Source organism: Periplaneta americana, chromosome 3 (assembly GCF_040183065.1).
Source record: "Periplaneta americana isolate PAMFEO1 chromosome 3, P.americana_PAMFEO1_priV1, whole genome shotgun sequence".
Lineage (NCBI taxonomy): Eukaryota > Metazoa > Arthropoda > Insecta > Blattodea > Blattidae > Periplaneta > Periplaneta americana.
In genome coordinates this window covers 66,450,518-66,470,738 of record NC_091119.1, presented here as the reverse complement: position 1 = coordinate 66,470,738, position 20,221 = coordinate 66,450,518, and positions in this window count along the sequence as shown.

The following is a 20,221-nucleotide window of genomic DNA, read 5'->3' as shown; positions in this document are numbered from 1 at the left end:
TCCCTTGCTACAAAGCCTGCCATATAACATATAATTAGGCTTAATATTCCAGCTACCTAAAGACTGAGGTTAAAGACACATTGGGTATATAGTACGTCGAACACAGGTAATGCAACGGATAAAGCTATAACCAAACAGGTCGTCGTTGCGTGTTTTTTGGAGTACAGTCAACTCCCGACATTCTGAAGCTATACTACTGTTATTCTAAGTTATCTTGAACTTCCTGAGGGGGGACAGAGGGGCAGAGGGAAGGAAGCGCGTAACGTGTGTGGAGCCAACTGAATTGTTTGGGCATGCTCCGCGTCATAATCTCTTGTCAAGGAACATAAAACTATTTCCTTCACTGCGTACCAGTAGTGTAACATGGAGCAGCAACAACAGGGTAGTAATTATGGTGAAATCACACCACCGCGGAGAAAATGTAACGCTGTTATCCACAGCGGAGAAAGAGAAATTATCGCAAGTATAAATAAGTGTTGCGAGGAGGAAAAATTAAACAAATGATTGCTGGAACCTCTTGATAAGGAATATGAGAGAGCGGCAAAAGTATTAGTCCCGTGAAGAGAATTAAGAATAATATTCAATTACAATCGAATGAACCTCACACTACTCCGGGAAAGAATAGGTATGTAATGTTTAGAAATTATTACTATAATAGTTTTGTACAGTAGTGTGTGTACTGTGAGAGACATAATGAATTACTGTTGTAAGTTATTATTTTCTTATAGTTCTACGAAATATATTATTTCAATCCAGAATTAGGACTTGTGTAAAGTTGAAGTAGACGACTTCGATCAACATGTCATTCGGGATACAATCGAGGAATTCTATCTTATTCAGAAAGTAGTACCTACGATTAAGAAGATAATTCCGAATGGATGATGTCATTGACGAAATAATAATTAATTTTGGACCAAGCGATGAAGACGATGACAATGATGGAAGCAATGATAGGGATATGGATTGTGTATAATTGTAAATTATTGTAAATTCAAATAATGAGCCTGTAAAATATTGTTATAAGAAAATGTACATATCAGCTGTAGGTGTAAGTCATGTAGGCGTATATAATTTATAAAAATAGCTGTAGTAACTCCGCTATTGCCGGTCCCCGCCTGGATGGGAGAGGAGGAGTGTACTCACGATTATATTTAAATACTTACAGTCTTACTAATAAACCGTGTATAGTTTTTATACGAGACTTATGCACAGTTGAGACAGAAAACGTTACTAATAAACCATGAATAAGCTATGGACGTATAAACAGGCTGTAACTATACAATGGGAATTGCTTTGCAGTAGTTATATACACGAAACCCCTTGTTTAAGCGTTGTATATAGGAAAAAAAATGGCCGCCCCTCTAACAGCTGTTCGTATCGACTGTCATTTTATGTTGATGGCTACCTTGTAACCACAGAAGAACAAACCAAAGAGCACAGAATACTTAGAAAAATATTGCTGTAGCTTGTACTCTTTGACCAAAATGTAGTGTGGTAATCGATTAGAGCCAGTTGTACTATCGATATTTAACACGCCACACTAGAGTGCTCTACCGGATGCAATAGAGAACCTCAGATATTCTATTATCTTTCGTAACGAAGTAATGACGAAACTATGACGTAGCTGTGTAACAGTTATACTGTTATACATGACGTATGTAGTGATTATTAGTAAGGAATTTACACACGACTTATAAACGAGCTATTCATTGTATAAGTATAAGACAGTTAAACGTCTGTATATAGAGTTTTTATTAGTAAGACCGTTACTCATTACAGGTTAAATAAAACCTGCTACGAAACCATGTTCTCCTCTCAAAACCGGAGTGTCGTGAGATGATGATGTCTGTATTGAACACAGTTTTTTTTTACAGTAGAGAGTCGTACAGTGAAAGAACCAACGTTTTCTGAAAAGAGTCACGTTACCCGAGGGAGAGTCATCCTTGCCGTGCCGTTACGTTGATGAGTACATGCCTTACCGAGTAGTTCGAAAGACAGGCTTAGGAGATGTAAAGTCCAAGATAACTTGCAATAACAGCAGTAAACACATGCTTGAGCCGTGACGTTCGTTTTCGTCGTGATTTTTGCAGTGAATACAGTAATAACGTGCATTCGTAAGTTACGGAACTTGATCATATGCGGATGTCACTAGAAATGATTTTATATTGCAAGAAATTCTTTCAATAGCACATGACGTCATTGGTGCATATTGTAGCACAAGATATTCCTATTTTCTGATATTATTTCATGTACCATTAGGATATTGCATGTCGTTCATCACTGAAAACCCACTAATTTTATGTGTATTTTTCTAGAAATTTCCTAACATGTAGATTATTTAATTCATTAATTGGAATGTTGGCACTGAAGAACGTGGTAGGCTACACAAATCCATGTCAAACGTCGAGTTAATATCATCATAATTTTCAGATTTTGATGGTATTGGTTTTTTTGATTACGTTCTACACAATTTTTGTGCCTTTTGGTATTGCAATGTCTTTCAGTGCACTTTTTCTTATCGCTTTTACATTTATTTTACACAATTTAAAAGTAATGTATATATTGAAAGTGAAAATATTAGTTCAAATATCCTCAACTATGCCCTGAAATATTATACACTTGAGCGTCTTACCTAAGGTCTTTACCTCTGCAATGAACCTTCAATCAGCAACAAAGATGTAGTTATTTAAATAATACGACTAATAAGAGCAGTGATCGATAAGACTACTCACTGTAATTGCTTCCCGGTTTTGATTTCTAGAGAAAGAGGGCAGAGGATGCGTAACTATGTTTTGCGTACTAACGTACTTATACCTGCACTGTGACGTCACATATACTTAGAATGAGACAACTTCATTCCAGTTTATAGATAGCTGGAATACGAAGCCTACACACAGGGACATCATTTTATTTTTACTAACATTTTTAATATTAACCTGGCTATACCTTCAGAGAACCGGAAACACCGTTTGCTACCCCCTTCCACGACTGGAGTTCGATGATACTGGCGTAAAACACAAACAAATCACTTTACTAGGTATAGGAGGGAAGAAAAGTAGTTCATCTATTTACGTAAATTAGGAAATATCGCGATTTTAATTTCGATAATTTTTATTAGGTTTTTGTTTAATCAAAATGCAGTACTGTATTAAGAATGTGTTTTATTCACGAACTGAGTTATCTATGCGAACGTATTCATTATGCAATGTATATTATACTGTCTACAGCACATTAGCGTACAATATAGAGAATGAAGTTAAATTGAAAAATAATCATAATATGGATTTTTAAACACATTTTTGAAAATGGTGGCCGTTCATTTCGATACAGGCTTCAGTTCTTTTGTGCATATTATCGCACTATAGACTATTGCATCTAATTCCAATTGCCAGTTTCGTCCTTGGTACTAGTAACTCATGTTGAAATAATTCTACCTACTCTATAAAAGAGTACCTTCCCGCACAGACAAAATTACTCAGACATCCTATCTACTGTCCGTCCAAGTGGTTATGTCGCAGGATCGTAGAAAGGGGGGGGGAAATCACGTGACAGTTAATTACTTGAGATCCTTTTATTTAAGTTATTTTAAACAGTTGTATAATATTACGTAAACGTCAATTCCTAACATAAATTAATGTTTTCAGAAAAGAGCTAAGACAGCCCAGCTTTTACAGAGGGGCGAGCAGAAGCAGGTGGAGGAAATCGGGATGCGACGTAGGCAAACGGACAGTACCTGTGCGAAAATAGCCTATTATTTAATATTGAAAACTCTTTCGTAACTGGATAACGCGAACATATTTCTGGAACGTACTATACTCACTAACTCAGTGCTGTTTACTATATGCGGCCTTGATTCTGTGTGGAGGACAGTTGTAACTTCATTAGTAGAAGGGTGGGAGTGAAGTACATTCAAAAACTCAGGTACAATAATAATTGAAGTAAAATAAAATGATGTCCCTGTATAATATTATAACCAAGCTTCGAAAAGAGCGTTTACACGAGCCGGACCACTCTTATTTTCGTGTACCATGTGACGACAAAGACAGAATTAATGACGCCGAGTATTACCACGACAAATAGTATGGGTGTATAATTAACATTGAAACAGCGTGGCCCGCCGAAGTGGTGTGCAACTAGAAAATGGGTCACAGTCCTGCCATCTATCCGCAATATGCGGAACTCGAATCACGTAAAGTGAAGTGAGTAGGCATTGGGTACATATATGTTTATATACACATCAATTGAGATATAAATTTTGGATACACGTCTTCGGAAATTTTCATCCCTTTATCATATTTACACAGACGGAAACCAAGAGTAGTCACTTCATTCAGCTGAAAAAATATATATATAATACAATTCACATATCCTTAATAATTTACTTCGACGTATAATTTATTAGTATAAGAGAAAGATTTCCGATGCTACACTGTGACTTGAACATTTGTTTCGTAAAATCTTTGGAATGGATACTCAGGTCACAACTGAATTAGAAACTCGACATCTGTTTATTACCTAGATATACAGGGTGAACCGCTCGAATGTACCTAATTGCAATTGTATGTGACTGGTAAACGGTTGAAGATAGAAACCTACAGTAACGTTTATATGAAAGGAAAACTCAACAAGTTTCGATATGCACATCACCATATCTCTACATGAGCTCCAGCTGTCATGTGACAATATCGAGGCGATGAACGATTTCTTACCAAACACGTTGGAGCATATCTTCTGGAATGCTCTCAATAGCCTCTATGATGCGCTCCCGAAGATCACGAAAGTCTCTCACTGGGTGGCGTACACTTTATCTTTGACGTAGCCCCAGAGAAAGAAATTGTATTGGCGAATCCCACTCGATTGGGTTTGTCATCCGGTTCCAGACGTTGCATTAACTGCACTTTGTATGCGTACAGTTTGAGACGTTTGTGGACAATTCGTTGCAACGTTAATTTTGGTATTTGAAGTTCTCGCGAAGTTCTTCTTAATGACTTCCGCGGACTTCGCTTATATGCGGCTTGAACATTTGCACCCATTTCGTCGGATGTTCTATGACCACCACCATGCTTCTTCAACACCGATCCTGTAGCTAAAAATGTATCGTGCCACTTCTTAATGCTTTCAGCAGTTGAAGCATCATGATTAAACACTCGCCGATACTCTTCTTGAACTCTAACAATTGATTTAAGCTCCGCATACCACAACACAGTTCGCGCTTTCATCTGCGGTATCGCCATTTTGACAATCGATACAATCTACGAAAAGAAACCTTGTCTGCGAACCATCTACCGACAGGATTCGAAACTTGTTGAGTTTTCTTTTTATATAAACGTTACCGTAAGGTTCTATCTTCAACCGTTCACCAGTCACATACAATTGAAGTTAAGTACATTCGAGCGGTCCACCCTGTAGAGCAGACCATTCCAACACAGCGTTTGAGGACTAGGGCACCCAGACGCTGTCCTATGTCTGCCCTGGGCGGATCCCCAATCCTCTCTGTCGCTGGGGCTGTGGTGGTGTACGAATGTATACGATCATCAACTCTCCTCATCTGTTCAATGATATTCTGCAGGCATTGCTGGATTATGCGTTCCATCAGTCATTCATTCAGCCATATGGTGTACTATCGTTTGTGTTTAACTGTTTTGAATAAGAATGAAGAGAAGTGCGTCGACAGTCGGTTCAGGATTTAACCGCTCTTGGAAGCGCTTGTATCTTGTCTAATCTGACGACAACAATGGTCCTTGTTTATTATGTCATATCAATGTACAGACAAAAACCTACAACATTAAGCGTCATTTTGAAATCAAACATTCTGATATCCACGCTCATATTATCGCCGAAGAGAGGAAGGTAATAATAACGAAACTAAAGGTCGAAATGCAGTCTTGTTACGACGAGGTAAATATCATTTCAACTAATTAAGCACTCTAAGGGCAATATAATTCAATTAATAGTTAGGTTATAGTATGTTTATTTTGAACAGTTGTCAACAATGTATGGGAATTATTATAAAAACGTTTGTTAAACTGTTAAAGGATTTTCTGTCCGCTTAACTATGTATGTATTTTTTGTATAGTGACGAAGTCATTAAAAATTAATTTTCCCTTTCTTTCGCAGCACATTGAGCCAAGTTCCGAAAGAGCTGTCCATGCAAGCTATATTATTGTCTTAAATATCGCCAAAAGTAGCCGGCCTTTTACGGAAGGAATGTTTGTAAAGGAGTGCATGATTTGAACTTTAGAGATATTGTGTCCTTTCCTGAGTCAATTACTCTCTCTCCACAAACAATCTGTCGCCGCATGTAGGAACTTTGTGAACATTTTTATGACGCCATTTTCTGTAAATGTTGAGCAGACTCCAGTCAAATTCCAAAGAGAATTCATAAGGCTTCAGTGTCAAACAATTTTGAAATATACACTAGCGACAGAAAGTTTAAATTCACTTGCTATATTTTGCTTTATACTTGTTTGTAATGTTATTTATGCCACTAAAATTATTTTTTCTATTAAATACTATAAAGTATGTAACAAAGTGCACTGTTACAAGTTGATCGAGCCTTCTTAATTTATTTTTGTACATATTTCACGTGTTATATAATTTTTAACCTGTGACTGTACTCTTCTATTGATCCTTATCTTGTGATATGGTATTGTTTGTTTATACATCACGACCTACCCTCTTATGGCTCGTGTAAAAATGTTTGATCTGGAGTATTCCAGAGCACTTCCCAAAGCATGTGGTGCAGTCAGTCTGTTTTTAACAGTCGTGTTGGTCACTTCTGGTGATAGCCTAGTGTATGAATGTTCATTATCGTTTTAATTGTGCAGTAAACTTTTTATTGCAGTATTAAGTGTCTTAAGAAAGCAATATTGGGGAAAAAAGCCAATGGGAGTGAAGAAAAGAGAGCAATGGCATGTTCATATAAAGATGCAGGATGATCAAACAGAAAAATTGCTGAAAAACTGGGCATTTCTGACTATAGTATCCGTTCTGCATTGAAGCGCAGAGAAGAGACTGGATCCTAAGTTGATCGACCATGCAATGGACATCCAAGAAAAACATCAAAATTGAAGACAACAGGATTATATTGTTGGTCAAATGTGACAGACAACATTCAGCAGTATCCAACTGCAGTGAAATAAATAGTGCCAGGGAGGAGTCAGTATCAATGTCAACAGTAAAAAGTCGCCCGCGTTCAGCTTCATTGTTTGGTCGCATAGCTGTGAGGAAACCATTGCTAACCCATCATCACAAGCTTGAAAGGTTGCAGTGATCCAAGGGGCACCAAAATTGGACCATGGACTACTGGAAAAATATCTGTGGACGGATGAATCCAAATTCGAGAAATTTGCTTCAAATAGTCAGCAATATGTCCGCTGTTGTCCTGAGAAAAGAATGCTGGAGGGTTGTCTCACCCCATCTGTGAAACATGGAGGTGGTATTGTAATGGTGTGGGAGTGTTTCGGGAATCATAAAGTTGAAGACTTAGTAAAAGTGGCTGGTATTTTGCGGAAAAAAAAAGAGTACCATTGAATTCCTTTGCTCTATGCTGTGCCATCTGGTACAAGACTTACAGGACGTGGTTTTGTTCTCCAACAAGACAACGACCCTAAACATGCTTCAAAGATGTGTAAGAACTACATAAGTATTAAAGTAAGAGCAGGATTGCCAAAATACATGACCTGGCTGCCCCAGTACCCGGATTTGTCACCAATTGGGAGGAACTTGAGACGAAAGCAAAACAAGCGGCCTCTACTAATGTGGATGAGCTGTGGCAGTGTCTTTTGCCGTCTGGAGCTCTATAACTACAGAGGTATTACAAAAACTGATTGCAAGGATGCCCCGAATTTGTAAAGCTGTCATCAAAGCAAGAGATTGTCATAGAGATGAACACAAAATTTGAACCATTTTCTTACTTCACGAAAAAAGACGATTTCGCAGTATTAAAATATGTTTTATGTGCGTGATTTGTGTGAAGTTCATAGCATATGCATTCAGGCTTGTTGCAGAATAAAATCAGTAATTGACCTCAACTATTTTTACTTAAGGAGTATCATATAATCTTGAATTAACATTTTTTTAAGGTGAGTTTAAACTTTCTGTCGCTAGTGTAGATATTACATTATTCCAGGCGGCCTCGTTGCGTTTTATAAGAACTTGTAAGAAAAAGAGTTTCCGTTTATCCACGCATTGACATGCAAGTTAATTGTTACGTTTACCTGTATATAAGAGTAAAACTAGGTCATGTTTGTTCGACGTTGCGTTGGAAGCAGTGTTACGCATTCATTCTACTCAAACAATATTCCCTGATATAGCTGAAAGAAAAATAAATCAAAGAAATGTCATTATTGTTTTCATAACTACAGAAAAAAGGACAATTTTATTTTGTTGTATTATTTCGTAATGACCAATTGTTGTAATTCTTGAATTCTTCCTATATGTCATAAAATGTGTCATCCATATATGTACCTGTACCTCACTGGCTCACTCTACCCCTTGTACGAGTGCAACCCTTTCAGCGATCGGTATTCTGTCTCTTTCCCACTCACTCGCTGTCTCTCTCCGGGGCTTGGCACGGCTCCTATGAACCCAGGGCAGCCACGGGGCATCACGGGGGCTGCCCACTTGGAATGGTCTGCTGTAAAGTGATAAAGTTTTACTGAATTCCGCTATTTTCAATTTTTTTATTATTCAGAACAACAATAGGCCTACTCTAACATAACAATGACATAACGCAAGAATTTCAAGCCTACAAATTAGTGAGAACTTACACAAATGTTGTAATACAATAGAGCAGTGCCGACAGTGCTATTGCCAGTATATTTAACAACTAGCCGTACCCGTGCGCTCCGCTGCACGAGTTAAAAATAAATATAAAGTAATTACATAATTAAAATAGGACATTTGATCCAGGGATTCGTGTTTGATAGAAGGATAAATCGTTTAATATGTTACTTAATTTAAATTGCATCCTAATAATTATAATGCGATCATTTTAATCCAGAGACACACATTTGGTGCAATGACAATTCCTTTAACATGTTTCTTAATTTTTATTACATGCAACCACAGCCTAATGAACATTAACATCATTTAGATTTAATGTGTATATTTTATTTTACTTGTTATAGGTTTCCATTGAATTCTGGTAATAACTTAATTTTAACCCTTGTTTTCTACGTATTCAGTAAATGGCGCTTGGCCCACTATGGTTCTGAACCCTTCAAATAACTTAAATAACTTAAATTATATTATATTATATTATATTATATTATATTATATTATATTATATTATATTATATTATATTATATTATATTATATCAGAAGTTACTGTAATAACGTTATAGCATTATGTCCATCTAGAGAAACTACACTTTCCAATAGCGAAATAATAATTAATTATACAAATCGATTAATTTAGCTTCCGATATTACTTCATACAAACACAGAAACATTCTCTGTAGGCTATCTTTCATAGCTTTCGATTGTTGCTGTCCAAGGCCCCTAATAGACGAAGTCATTTGTTTTTTAATTCATTACACGACCTTAGATGGCAGTTATTTTAATTTTAAAACTCATATATCTCATTAAATATCAGTCCTATCAAAATTTTTCAAGGAATAAACCTTATCGCAAATTATTTTTAAAGAAACTTTTGCTATGTAATATTTTTCACAAAAATCAATAATAAGCGAGATATTTCGATTTATTTAATTCAGGCCCCCTTATAACCCCCCTTTTAAATAATGTATTTTGAATGCCATATAGCCTAAAATCTAAGTTACAACGAACGTAATTTATATTCCAATTTTCATCGAAATCCGTTCAGCCATTATCGCGTGAAAAGGTAACAAACATACAGACAGACAGACAGACATACAAACAAAAATTTCAAAAAAGCGATTTTCGGTTTCAGGGTGGTTAATTATATATGTTAGGACCAATTATTTTTGGAAAATCGAAAATTTCCAGAAAAATTTCGGCAGCAGATTTATTATTAGTATAGATATATCTGTAGTGCTCTGAAAAAGTGGCACAAGTCAAAAATGTTAATTTTACAGGAAAAGGAAAAAAAAATGCCTTCACACTGGTTTATGTCAATTTGATTTTCTTCTGTATTAATTATTGTAATGGGAGAAATACTTATGTCTCTTTTCCCAAGCGAGCAGATGTTCCGTAAGTTGTCAATAAATTAATAAAAATATTTGTGGAAACTGACTTATGCCACTTTTCCCAAGCACTGCAGATATTTAAGTCACACTTCATTGAAAAAGTTATTGGAAAGATGTCAATTAATGTAGCCTATACCAAATTAAAACGTACAGGAACGGACTATAGCCATTTATTACGGAACGGAACGGAAAGGTTTCTGAAATCCATGAACCTTAACGCCATTCCAAGCCCTGATTGTAACTAAATTCACTCAGAATGTTATAATAATTGGACCAAATATAAGTGCTCATGGATCACACAACCTACATCTGATAACAGTAATTAATAACTGACCCAGGAAACACATAACGCGAAAAATACTCAGATTTTTCAGTGAAATGCAATTTCTTCATTGATGCATAAGCAGTTTCTTCAGAATCGTTTTGAACTGTCTACATGTTGGGTTCCAAATATAAGATCATAGTCTACAATGTAAAGTAACACCTTCTTTGTGATATAGGGGAAACTCTGCTAATACCGCAGTACGGGCAATTCCGCAAGAATACATATATGATTTTACTGCGGCTTTACAATAGCGTAAACGTAAGTTTTGAGAGGCCGTCAACAGGAGACATGTCCTCTGCAGTGCTATAGAAAAAATCAAGGATATTGATCGACACCTCTGTCGGCAATAGAGTGAAAAATCGAAAGTTGGCTGTTTTTCGTGTTTTGCTACGCAGCTGTGAAGAAAGTGAGCATTGTTACATATACATGTTCCTTGTATGTTACTTTCATAATGTATTTCATAATTGGATACTTTAAAGTAGAAAGGTGCAAAGTGCCAAAATGAAACATTGGAGATAAGATAAATAAATGTAAGTATTAAGAATAATTGTACACATATTTGTGTCATGTTTTTTTTACTGATAGAAAACAGTAATATTACAATGTTTACTCATTAATAATAGTGGTATGTAAAGACATTATCTCTCCAGATTTAATTATATAACACAAATTGTGAAAAGGGGTAAGTAATGGATACTGTTGCAGTAGAATGGTGCAAAGTCCAATACCTATTTTTGTTCCTATTCTAGAGCAATTTTTACTGACAGACCTGCCTGCAGAACTGCCTATGCTCCTCATTTGGAAGGTAGGGAATCATTGCTAGTAGATCCCTCTTCTTTTCTTCAGTAATTTTCCTATTTTGTATTTTAACTTGAAACAGTGCTGACTGCACATCTTTCATGTTTTTTCCCTTTTTAAGCACTTTAATTGTATGCACTGCTTCATTATCATGAGACTGTTTCACAGAAAAACTACCTGCTTTACTAACATCATACAGAATGCAACATGCCTTAGAAATATTCAAGTTCTTGATGGAAATTAGTTGATCAGCAACATCTTGGATATTAAGGAAATGTGACTGTAGCATTGGAACTGTTTGAAATGGCTTTACAGCTTTAGAGTCTTGTACGATTTTAAGCAGGTCACTAGGAATGAAGGCTTTTGTCACTTTCTTTCGTTTTTCAATGAAAGCGAAATCAGAATCGCATTGCAAGAAACTGTGGCCACTGAGAAGGAAACGTTTTCTATATGCTCAAATAAACCAATGACAATTAAAAAGAGACACAAGAAAACCATTGCACGGTTTTTGTTTTCAGCTGCACAGTTATTGCTCCAGATTATTATCAGATTCTTCTTGTTTGTTATGTTCATATTGATCAGTTTTAGCAGACACGAGGCAATCTCATTGGCACCTCTACTCGCCAATGATTTCATCCCACATACACATGTAAGACTGCATTGTATCACATACACAAACTCCAAAGTTATAACATGAAAGCTGACATCTGTAAAACATTTCGCTGTGTATAAGTGTGGGCACAAACATGACCTGTTGAAGATCCATTGTAAGGCAACAACATTACTATCAGGCAACTATGAAAGACTGGTGTCAGTCTTCATAATATTTTGTGCAGACTCTGCCCTTCTATGATGCAGCTCAAGAGGGCGCTTACCGTCTGAAACTGCATGGTGCTGGCAACGTGACATCTAAATATCTCTTTTATAAAACACAAGTGGATGTAGCCTCTTTCATACATCATCCTCCTAGGCACACTGTACCTTTCTGTGTGATAATTTCGTTTTCTATGATTTTGGCACTTTGTACCTTTCTACTTTAAAATATCCAATTATTTACGACTGCGGAATTAGCCAAGTCCTATTGCGGATTTATCCGCACTGTTGCGGAATTACCCGAGTTCATTTTCAACTGTAATGTATGTACAACTAAATATATTTCCATTTTAATAGGTCTCTTTATCTCATTTGGTAATGAAAGGTTTCGTACATGTCTACATACCTTGATATTATTTTTCAATAAACGTTTTGATAAAAATATGACAAATTTACTTCTTAATATTGCGGAATTAGCCGAGTCTCCACTAGCTAATCTGTATTATATTTTACATAATAAACCTATAGTCTACTGACATGCAATATAAAATTATAATTTTGATTTTGATTTCAGTTTTGTGCTTTTTCTATATGGCCTGTAACTGTAGCCAAAAGAAATACAAAGGCCGTCTTGGTTTGAAATAAGTAGACCTATACATTAGTGTCATTCGTATTAATATCTGAAACCCTAATATACACGAGATACATAAGAATTATCTATGTTATGTACTTCATCACACGTCTTCTCCTTCAGTACAATGCAATTACGGCGTGCAGTGGGCGGGGCTTCTAGCAGACGACTTTCCTCAAAACTGGCCGCACGGTGGCAGGCTAAGGCTTACTCCATATACTTACTCCCTTCTTGGTCTATACTGTAAACAAATGACGATCGCAAAGTATGTTTATAGTACCGTAAAGAATTTGCAGTTTGAAATGTTGGCAAACAAAGAAAGAAATGGTAGAGAAGTGATAAAAACAGAAGAAAGTGTATAAAGATTAGAAGAAATAAAGTACTCTAATCCAATAAAATAGATATTAATTGATTTACTAAAATTCTATTTCACAATGTTACCTTCATAAAAATGTTTGAACGAAGCCGCCATTTTCAGCCGACCGTCTATGTGGAAAACAAATTCCGATCGCAAGGCATGTTTTATAGTACCGTAAAGAATTTGCAGTTTGAAATGTTGGCAAACAAAGAAACAAATGCTAGGGTAGTGATAAAAACAAATGCTAGAGAAGCCATAAAATTAAACAAATTCTAGGGAAGCAATAAAATTGTGCGATAAGCAGCCATGATTGGTTGAAAGACGTCCTTTCGTACCGTTTTATTGATCAAAAGTAGTACGACGTAGTAAAAGTGCAATAGTCACCCTAAGGCCCGGTTTTATAAGTATGCTTAATCTAAAGATTATGTTAAACCTAAGTTAAACCTAACCATGAGTTTAACTCAACGTGCCGTATTATAGAGTCTCGGTTAAGTTAAACTGTAGTGGAATACGATTGGTATTACTGCTAGGAAATAAAAGAAGAACATCGCAGCGAATCTGGAATAAAACGGACAGAGTAACGTTCGTAAGATTACTGAGAACTATAAAATTGTGTTAAATTCGATGTAAATAATGTATGCTATGAACCGTAGGAAAAATTGCTTGTAAGATAAAATAACACAAGAATATAAAGACCTACAGAAGTCGTTTAAGTGCACAAGGTGCAATGACTACAGCCAACCATAAGATTTATTCCCTCATTTAGTTTTTATCAAGAAACAGACACTTGAGACAGTAAGAGTGATGTGTTTGATATTTTGCTACTAATTTCTTTTTATGTGGCTTGTTCCCTCATTACCCATAACACCTATGTGACCTTGGGCCAAATAGAGACGTATGAGTCAAGAAAAGTTATTGACAAGCTGCTTTGCGGGGAAAAAAATTCGGACTTACAGTTTTTGTGTGAATTTTAACACTCAAAGTGTTCGAAACTGTAGCCGAAGTTATTGATTAATGCTTCGTAACCTGTAGTCATTTTCCTTTGACAAAGATAATGGACTCGCAGATCCAATTACCGAATGAGAAATTACTTAAATTATTCGTCGTTAAACCAGCGGCCACAATGACTGTCAAGGACTGAGACTCCAAGCAGCACAATTACAAGGCAGGGTGTTAATTGCGAGATAACGATTTGTGAAAGGAGCTCAAAGTTGTCGGTTCCCTCAAGCGTTCACTTTGATCTCAAGCTATTAATAAGTGATAGATGAGAAATTGAATTAACAATACTTCATGCAAATGATAATTAGTCGAGGCCGTGGTAAAATTGCAGAGTAATTGCATGCTGTCCAGATAATAAACAATAAATCCACAAGATTGTCAAATTGGTGGTGGTCTGCTTCTTCAGTAGCAACAGTGAACAACCATTCGTTTTCCCTGTGAATTATGCGAAACAGTCGTCCGGATTAGACTGGTGAAACGAGCCCAACATAACAGCCGATCCCACTGGTCTTGCCTTTAGTCCTGATGATGTATCCTGTGTGTAGTTTCGAAACGTTGGAAATGTAAAGTTTCAGGACACTGTGGAATCACAGTCTAGTATATACAGTCACGAAGCTCAATACGTAGTAAATATGCATCCATAGATCGTTGCTAACCACTAGGATCGCTAATAGAGTCATTCCACGTCAAATCGCACAAAATTATACAAATTTTGACCTTCATATTTCTGATTGCGTTTATATTTTTTTTTACCAACTCTATGGGTCTCATAAACCAACAAGTGTACTTTTATTTCCTCCTAAGTCCACATGTTTTAAAATATTACATGTTAAAATTCGTTAAAAATGTCGCACAATGCAACATTTAAAGCGTCATATTTCTGACGATATTGATGTTAAATTTCTTTTGAAAAATGCATTTAAAAGCTTAAAGTACTGTCTTTTATTAAATATTTACTAACTAATTTTAATACAATTATTTCAAATATTTTTTATAATTCAATTTTTAAAACATATACATCAATGTGAAATAGCCCTATTAAAAATCTGAAAAAAAAAAAATGCCTACTAGGTGCACTGAAGTATTCTTAATAATTCCAGAAAAAATCAGAATGGGATCTCCAATAGTTTAATGGAAATTTAATTACTTATGACAGAATGTGTAGCGGTCGGCGCAGCAGCAGTGGACGGGAAGCGTTAAAGCTCGCTAAGAGGTTTATCGGCGCTGGATAATTGACTGAACTTTGCAACATTACACCCAGTACGGATCAAGTTACTCGAGGAAACACTGCTAATTTACTTATTATGATATCTTCAAATAATTGTACATTATGCTTTTCAAATGTTTCTTTTCATTCACATTTTAAATTTTCATTCGCCTACCTTCTTTCTTGAAAGAAAATTGTTTTACTAAATCTTCAGTTTTTGACAACGGAATGAAAGAATATAATTTTAATGTACCAGTTATTGGTTTTAGATTATGGTATCTGGCCTGCAAATTTTCAATGTGGTTTTTGTGCTTATTGAATGGATAAAATATAAATGACACGTTAGAAATGTTTTTTTGTGACTAATCAAACAGTTTTTTTTTCTTTGTGTTGTTATAGGATCTTGTATAGGCTAACTCTCGTGGCAAGTCTTTTAACAGTATCTCCAATGCCAACATATGCACCTTTACCATGCGACATTGCAAAGAAGTGTCATTCAGCACTAATTCCATAATCGTCTTCATGTAAGCAATTATTTTTAAAATTCTTCTTTTTTTTTTTTTTGTATTGTGAACTTGATCCATTGGAAAAGTAGATGATTTTTTTCATATCGTTGAATTCTTACTTTAAGAAAGTGATTGCTTCGGATTGAAAAAAGTGAAAGGGATCGGTGTCATGTTTCATGGTTTCTGAGATGATATTACTTTTGTAACGAATTTCTGTATCTCCTTTGAAATATACTACGAAAGGATTTATTTATTTATTTATTTATTTATTTATTTATTTATTTATTTATTTATTTATTTATTTATTTATTTATTTATTTATTTAAATATACAGAATAAAGAATATAATTACAAATAAGAGAAATAGAAATAAAATAATACAATCAATATATAAAAAGGAGATGCAGTAATATTAACAAAATTTGAGACCGAATGAGCAGCGCTCGTGTTCGGTCACAGTTCAGATATAATATTAATAGGCCTATAAGAGAATATAAAATAAAATAAAGTAGGAAGTAAAATTAAAATTGTACTGTATTGTGGCTTGGCATATGTTTCAATGCACACTTTGTATTGAATCTTGTATTACAAATGAATAATTTTCAGAAAAGTCTGCAATAACTATGTAATTTTCAGGTTGTACTTTCTTTGCATTCCGTCAAAAATAAAATATGGCTGACTTTTGAATGGATGATGATGCATCTTCTACATGAAAAACTTAACATGCTAGGGAGCCTTTTACTTTTGAAACTTTTCACGGGGGTATCGTTTTGTTGTATCTTTCTTTTCTTGATAGGGGATTCTATTGATATCAAATTCTTGTTTAATTCCTCAATATTACTTATTTCTAGTACTGTATCCATAGAACTGCTAGAAGAAATACTGGGATAATCAGTTTCTCTGTCCGCACTTTCATTGATTCATGTTTATTAATATCACAAGAACTACCGGCCTCACATATAATTTCACCTGACCTATTCGGAAATTGATTGATTTTTACGGAACAAATCACATATGTGCACACTCAAAGACTCCTTTAAATTGAGCTTTATCAATAAGTCGCAACTTACGCGTCTTAGTGTACTTTTCTTTTTAAAAGCGTGATTAGGAAGGTAAATGGATTTAAACACTTGTTATATATTACGCGATCTTTACCATCATTCATGTTGTATAGAAGTTACGTCACTGCGCGAAATTCAAAACCAAACTGATTATTTTTCTCTCATGCCATCTGTTTACTGCCATAAAGTTTACTGCCTTACCCAGTCTTGCTCATCAAACACTGGGCTATATTACAGTATAAACTTTGAAGGGCTTCCCCCTGAGCTGACAATAATAAAATAATTTTAGATAAGATATTTACTGTTCCTTAAGGTATTAATCATTTGATGATTAGTATGGTGACATCAGATGCAACGGGAAATTTCCACGGGCAGCCTTCTATCCTATGGCTGCAAGCAGTTGATTAGCTGGGCATCGCGAGCGCGTGCATGCCTCCGGAAAATAAATTGTTACAAATGTATGGGTGCCGATCCCATATTTATAAATGCAGTAGTTTACAGATACTACATCAGCGAACAAGTCTATATTTTTTCAGATTTTTAACTTGGCTATTTAATATAGTAATTTTGCTTTGAAAAATAAATGATTAAAAAAATAGGCCAAATTTAAATTTATTTGTGATAGGCCTAAAGTAATAAAAAGTGTTATATTTCGTCTTTCAAATGCGCCAAACCGCAAATCTCAATTATATGTAGACACAAAGTTCCAAGCGAGTTTATGTAACAGTGCGCGCATAATTTGCGTAACTTCAAATATTCTCCTTATTTGATGTCTGGAATTCATGAAAAAAAATTCGACCATTTCCGAGAAGGTCGTGTTTTATTGCCGTGCGATTTGACGTGGAATGACTCAATATCGCCTCATTACAGACAATGCGAAATAGTACCGGCACAGTTTATTGTTCCTAGCACCCTCACAACTCAAGCTTCGTGACTGGATATACTAGACTTTTTTTTTAAGATGGGTCATGACAGGAGCGTTGCGATCGGAAAAACAACTGAATGTCACATAGCGTGGTAGGCCTGTTGCTATGGTAACAACGGTTGAGTTGCCAAACTTACAGTTCCCACATGGCGAGTGCTTAACAGCTCTCTTGACGACATTTATTGTGCACACAATATTAGAATTGGTACGTTTCGTCTTTGATTCTCTGTCGATTTTTGTATTGTTTTCTTACCTTCGCGTCAATTGTCAATGAATGCTTCAACGTCAGCCAGCTTAACGTGAATTGCCAGCTTCCATCAGCTGTCAGCGTGGTAGTCCATATTGGCAACATAGCACTGTAGTTCCAAGCTCGGCCGCTTAACTGTCATGTCCCATCTTAAAAAAAAAAAAAACAAGTATAATACTGATATCGTCGTTGCGCCTACTAAATTCGCTATGTGTTTTTACAGTATTTAGCAAGAGAAAGAAAAAATCGTTGTCACTTTCAATTCTCTTGATTTTCAAAGCTAATTTCAGTATAATTCCATAAATTTTTCTGTAATGATTAAAATTGTAGCGAAAGTAACTTTGAAAATCAAGGGAATTAAAAGTGACGAAATCTTTTTTAAAATCACATAGCGGATTTTGGTGGCTCCGCGACGATATGCAAAACACGTTGGCGGTGGTTAAAATAAAGTGCAGAATTTTATTATTGCTTGACTTATGGTCGGTTAGTGTAACCATCGGTCAAAATTGCCACCTAACCCCTGGGTAAGCATTTTTACGGTGCATCGACCTCGGTTAGGACTTAAATAGGAGGTTAACCACGGTAATCTTTAACCGGACATATTCGAGCGGTTAATGCTGATAACCAGTGATTAGAAGGGGAAAAAAAGCAAAATAACGGCCAGATCCATAAGTGATTATTTCGAAGACAATTATTATTGTACAGTACATCTAAGAACTTTTTTCTTTTTAATTTCGTTATTTTTATTTTGTTATTTAAATTTCTGTGAACGATTGAATTTATTTTCTGTCTCAAAATATAATTCAATTCTTAAGGAAACGTGAGAAAAAAATAATTTTTCTCAAAATTCGCTTAAATATTTTGGAGTTTTTCACATAGTATCGAAAAATTTATTATGTGGCACAGAGGTTCATACTATGATCATATTTGGAGTTAGTTCAACATATCTAGACGTACTCATTTAATGTGACATCAGCATGACACTGGACCTCCAACACAGGACATCTCACTTATAAGCTTACCATATATCCCGTAAAAAAGGGACAGTCTTTTTTTTTTTTACTTAAGAGTCCGGCGTCCTCGTAATTTTTGTCGGGGCACGCAGAAGTCCCGTATTTTAATCGAACTTCATTTCATAACGTAAAAATCAGTCATTCCTGTAACTTCTGTTTACTTCATAGATTAATGTTGAAATTATTGGTTTCATTTGCACAAATGTTTCAAAATATTTGATTTTGAAATCAGCAAACATGAATGAATTATATATCAAATGTAGGCTACTGTTAGACAGAAAGTTAAGTACAAGCCTAGATCATATATACCCAGATTGCTCGGCTTTGACGGTAACAACTTTTGTCAGGTTTATTATGCTGCCATCTAGTTGTTACATAAGGAGTCACGTCATAACTTCCATTTGAATTGCATTAGCGACTGTACTGCCATCTCGTATTCATTCACGGCGGACGAGTGGCGATCCTGGCGGTTGTTCTCTTCAAAGTACTATCGATTTTAACATAGGGATGAGCAATCTCTTATATACGTGATCTGGAGTGCAAGGTAGTGTCAAGTAACGTAAATACGTTGACATGAATAAACAAAGTTTAAAGGCACTAGTGTTCTTTCTTTTGTTAACTCCCTTGTTTCAAATCTTACTGAATACATTTTCCAGTAGCGCAGTTTCTTTACAAAATAAATGTCGATAGTAAAAGAGTACCGTATTTTCATGAGAAATGTAAGGCACTTGCAAGAAGCCAATATCCGTGCCCTAGGTGAGTTTCAATCCACAACCATGGCTTACAGGCAGCATTAAATCTGCTAGCCGTAGCCGTTGTACCCGTATAGCTTACACAGTAGGCTGAACACTAGTAACGGACATGAAAGAAATGTTAGAAATCGTAGAGAAGGAAATTGAACGATCCCGCTGCTGGACGAGAGCAGAGCGTGCACGGGCTTGCAGTCTTGCGCTGCTCCGCGCCGTTGCCGGGCGCCCCTGGCAGTTCTTGTTCCGGCCACGGCCAGACGCGGAGCAGGGTTTGTTAAACTTTCTATATACACTGTACCAATTATATGTGGTATTAAAAATCAAGGCCGAGTTCACGAGTCCAGGTTGCTTCATTTAGTCTATTTTAGTTTCGCTCTCTTTATGCCATTGTTGCCACGTGTAAGTCGCCTTTCTGT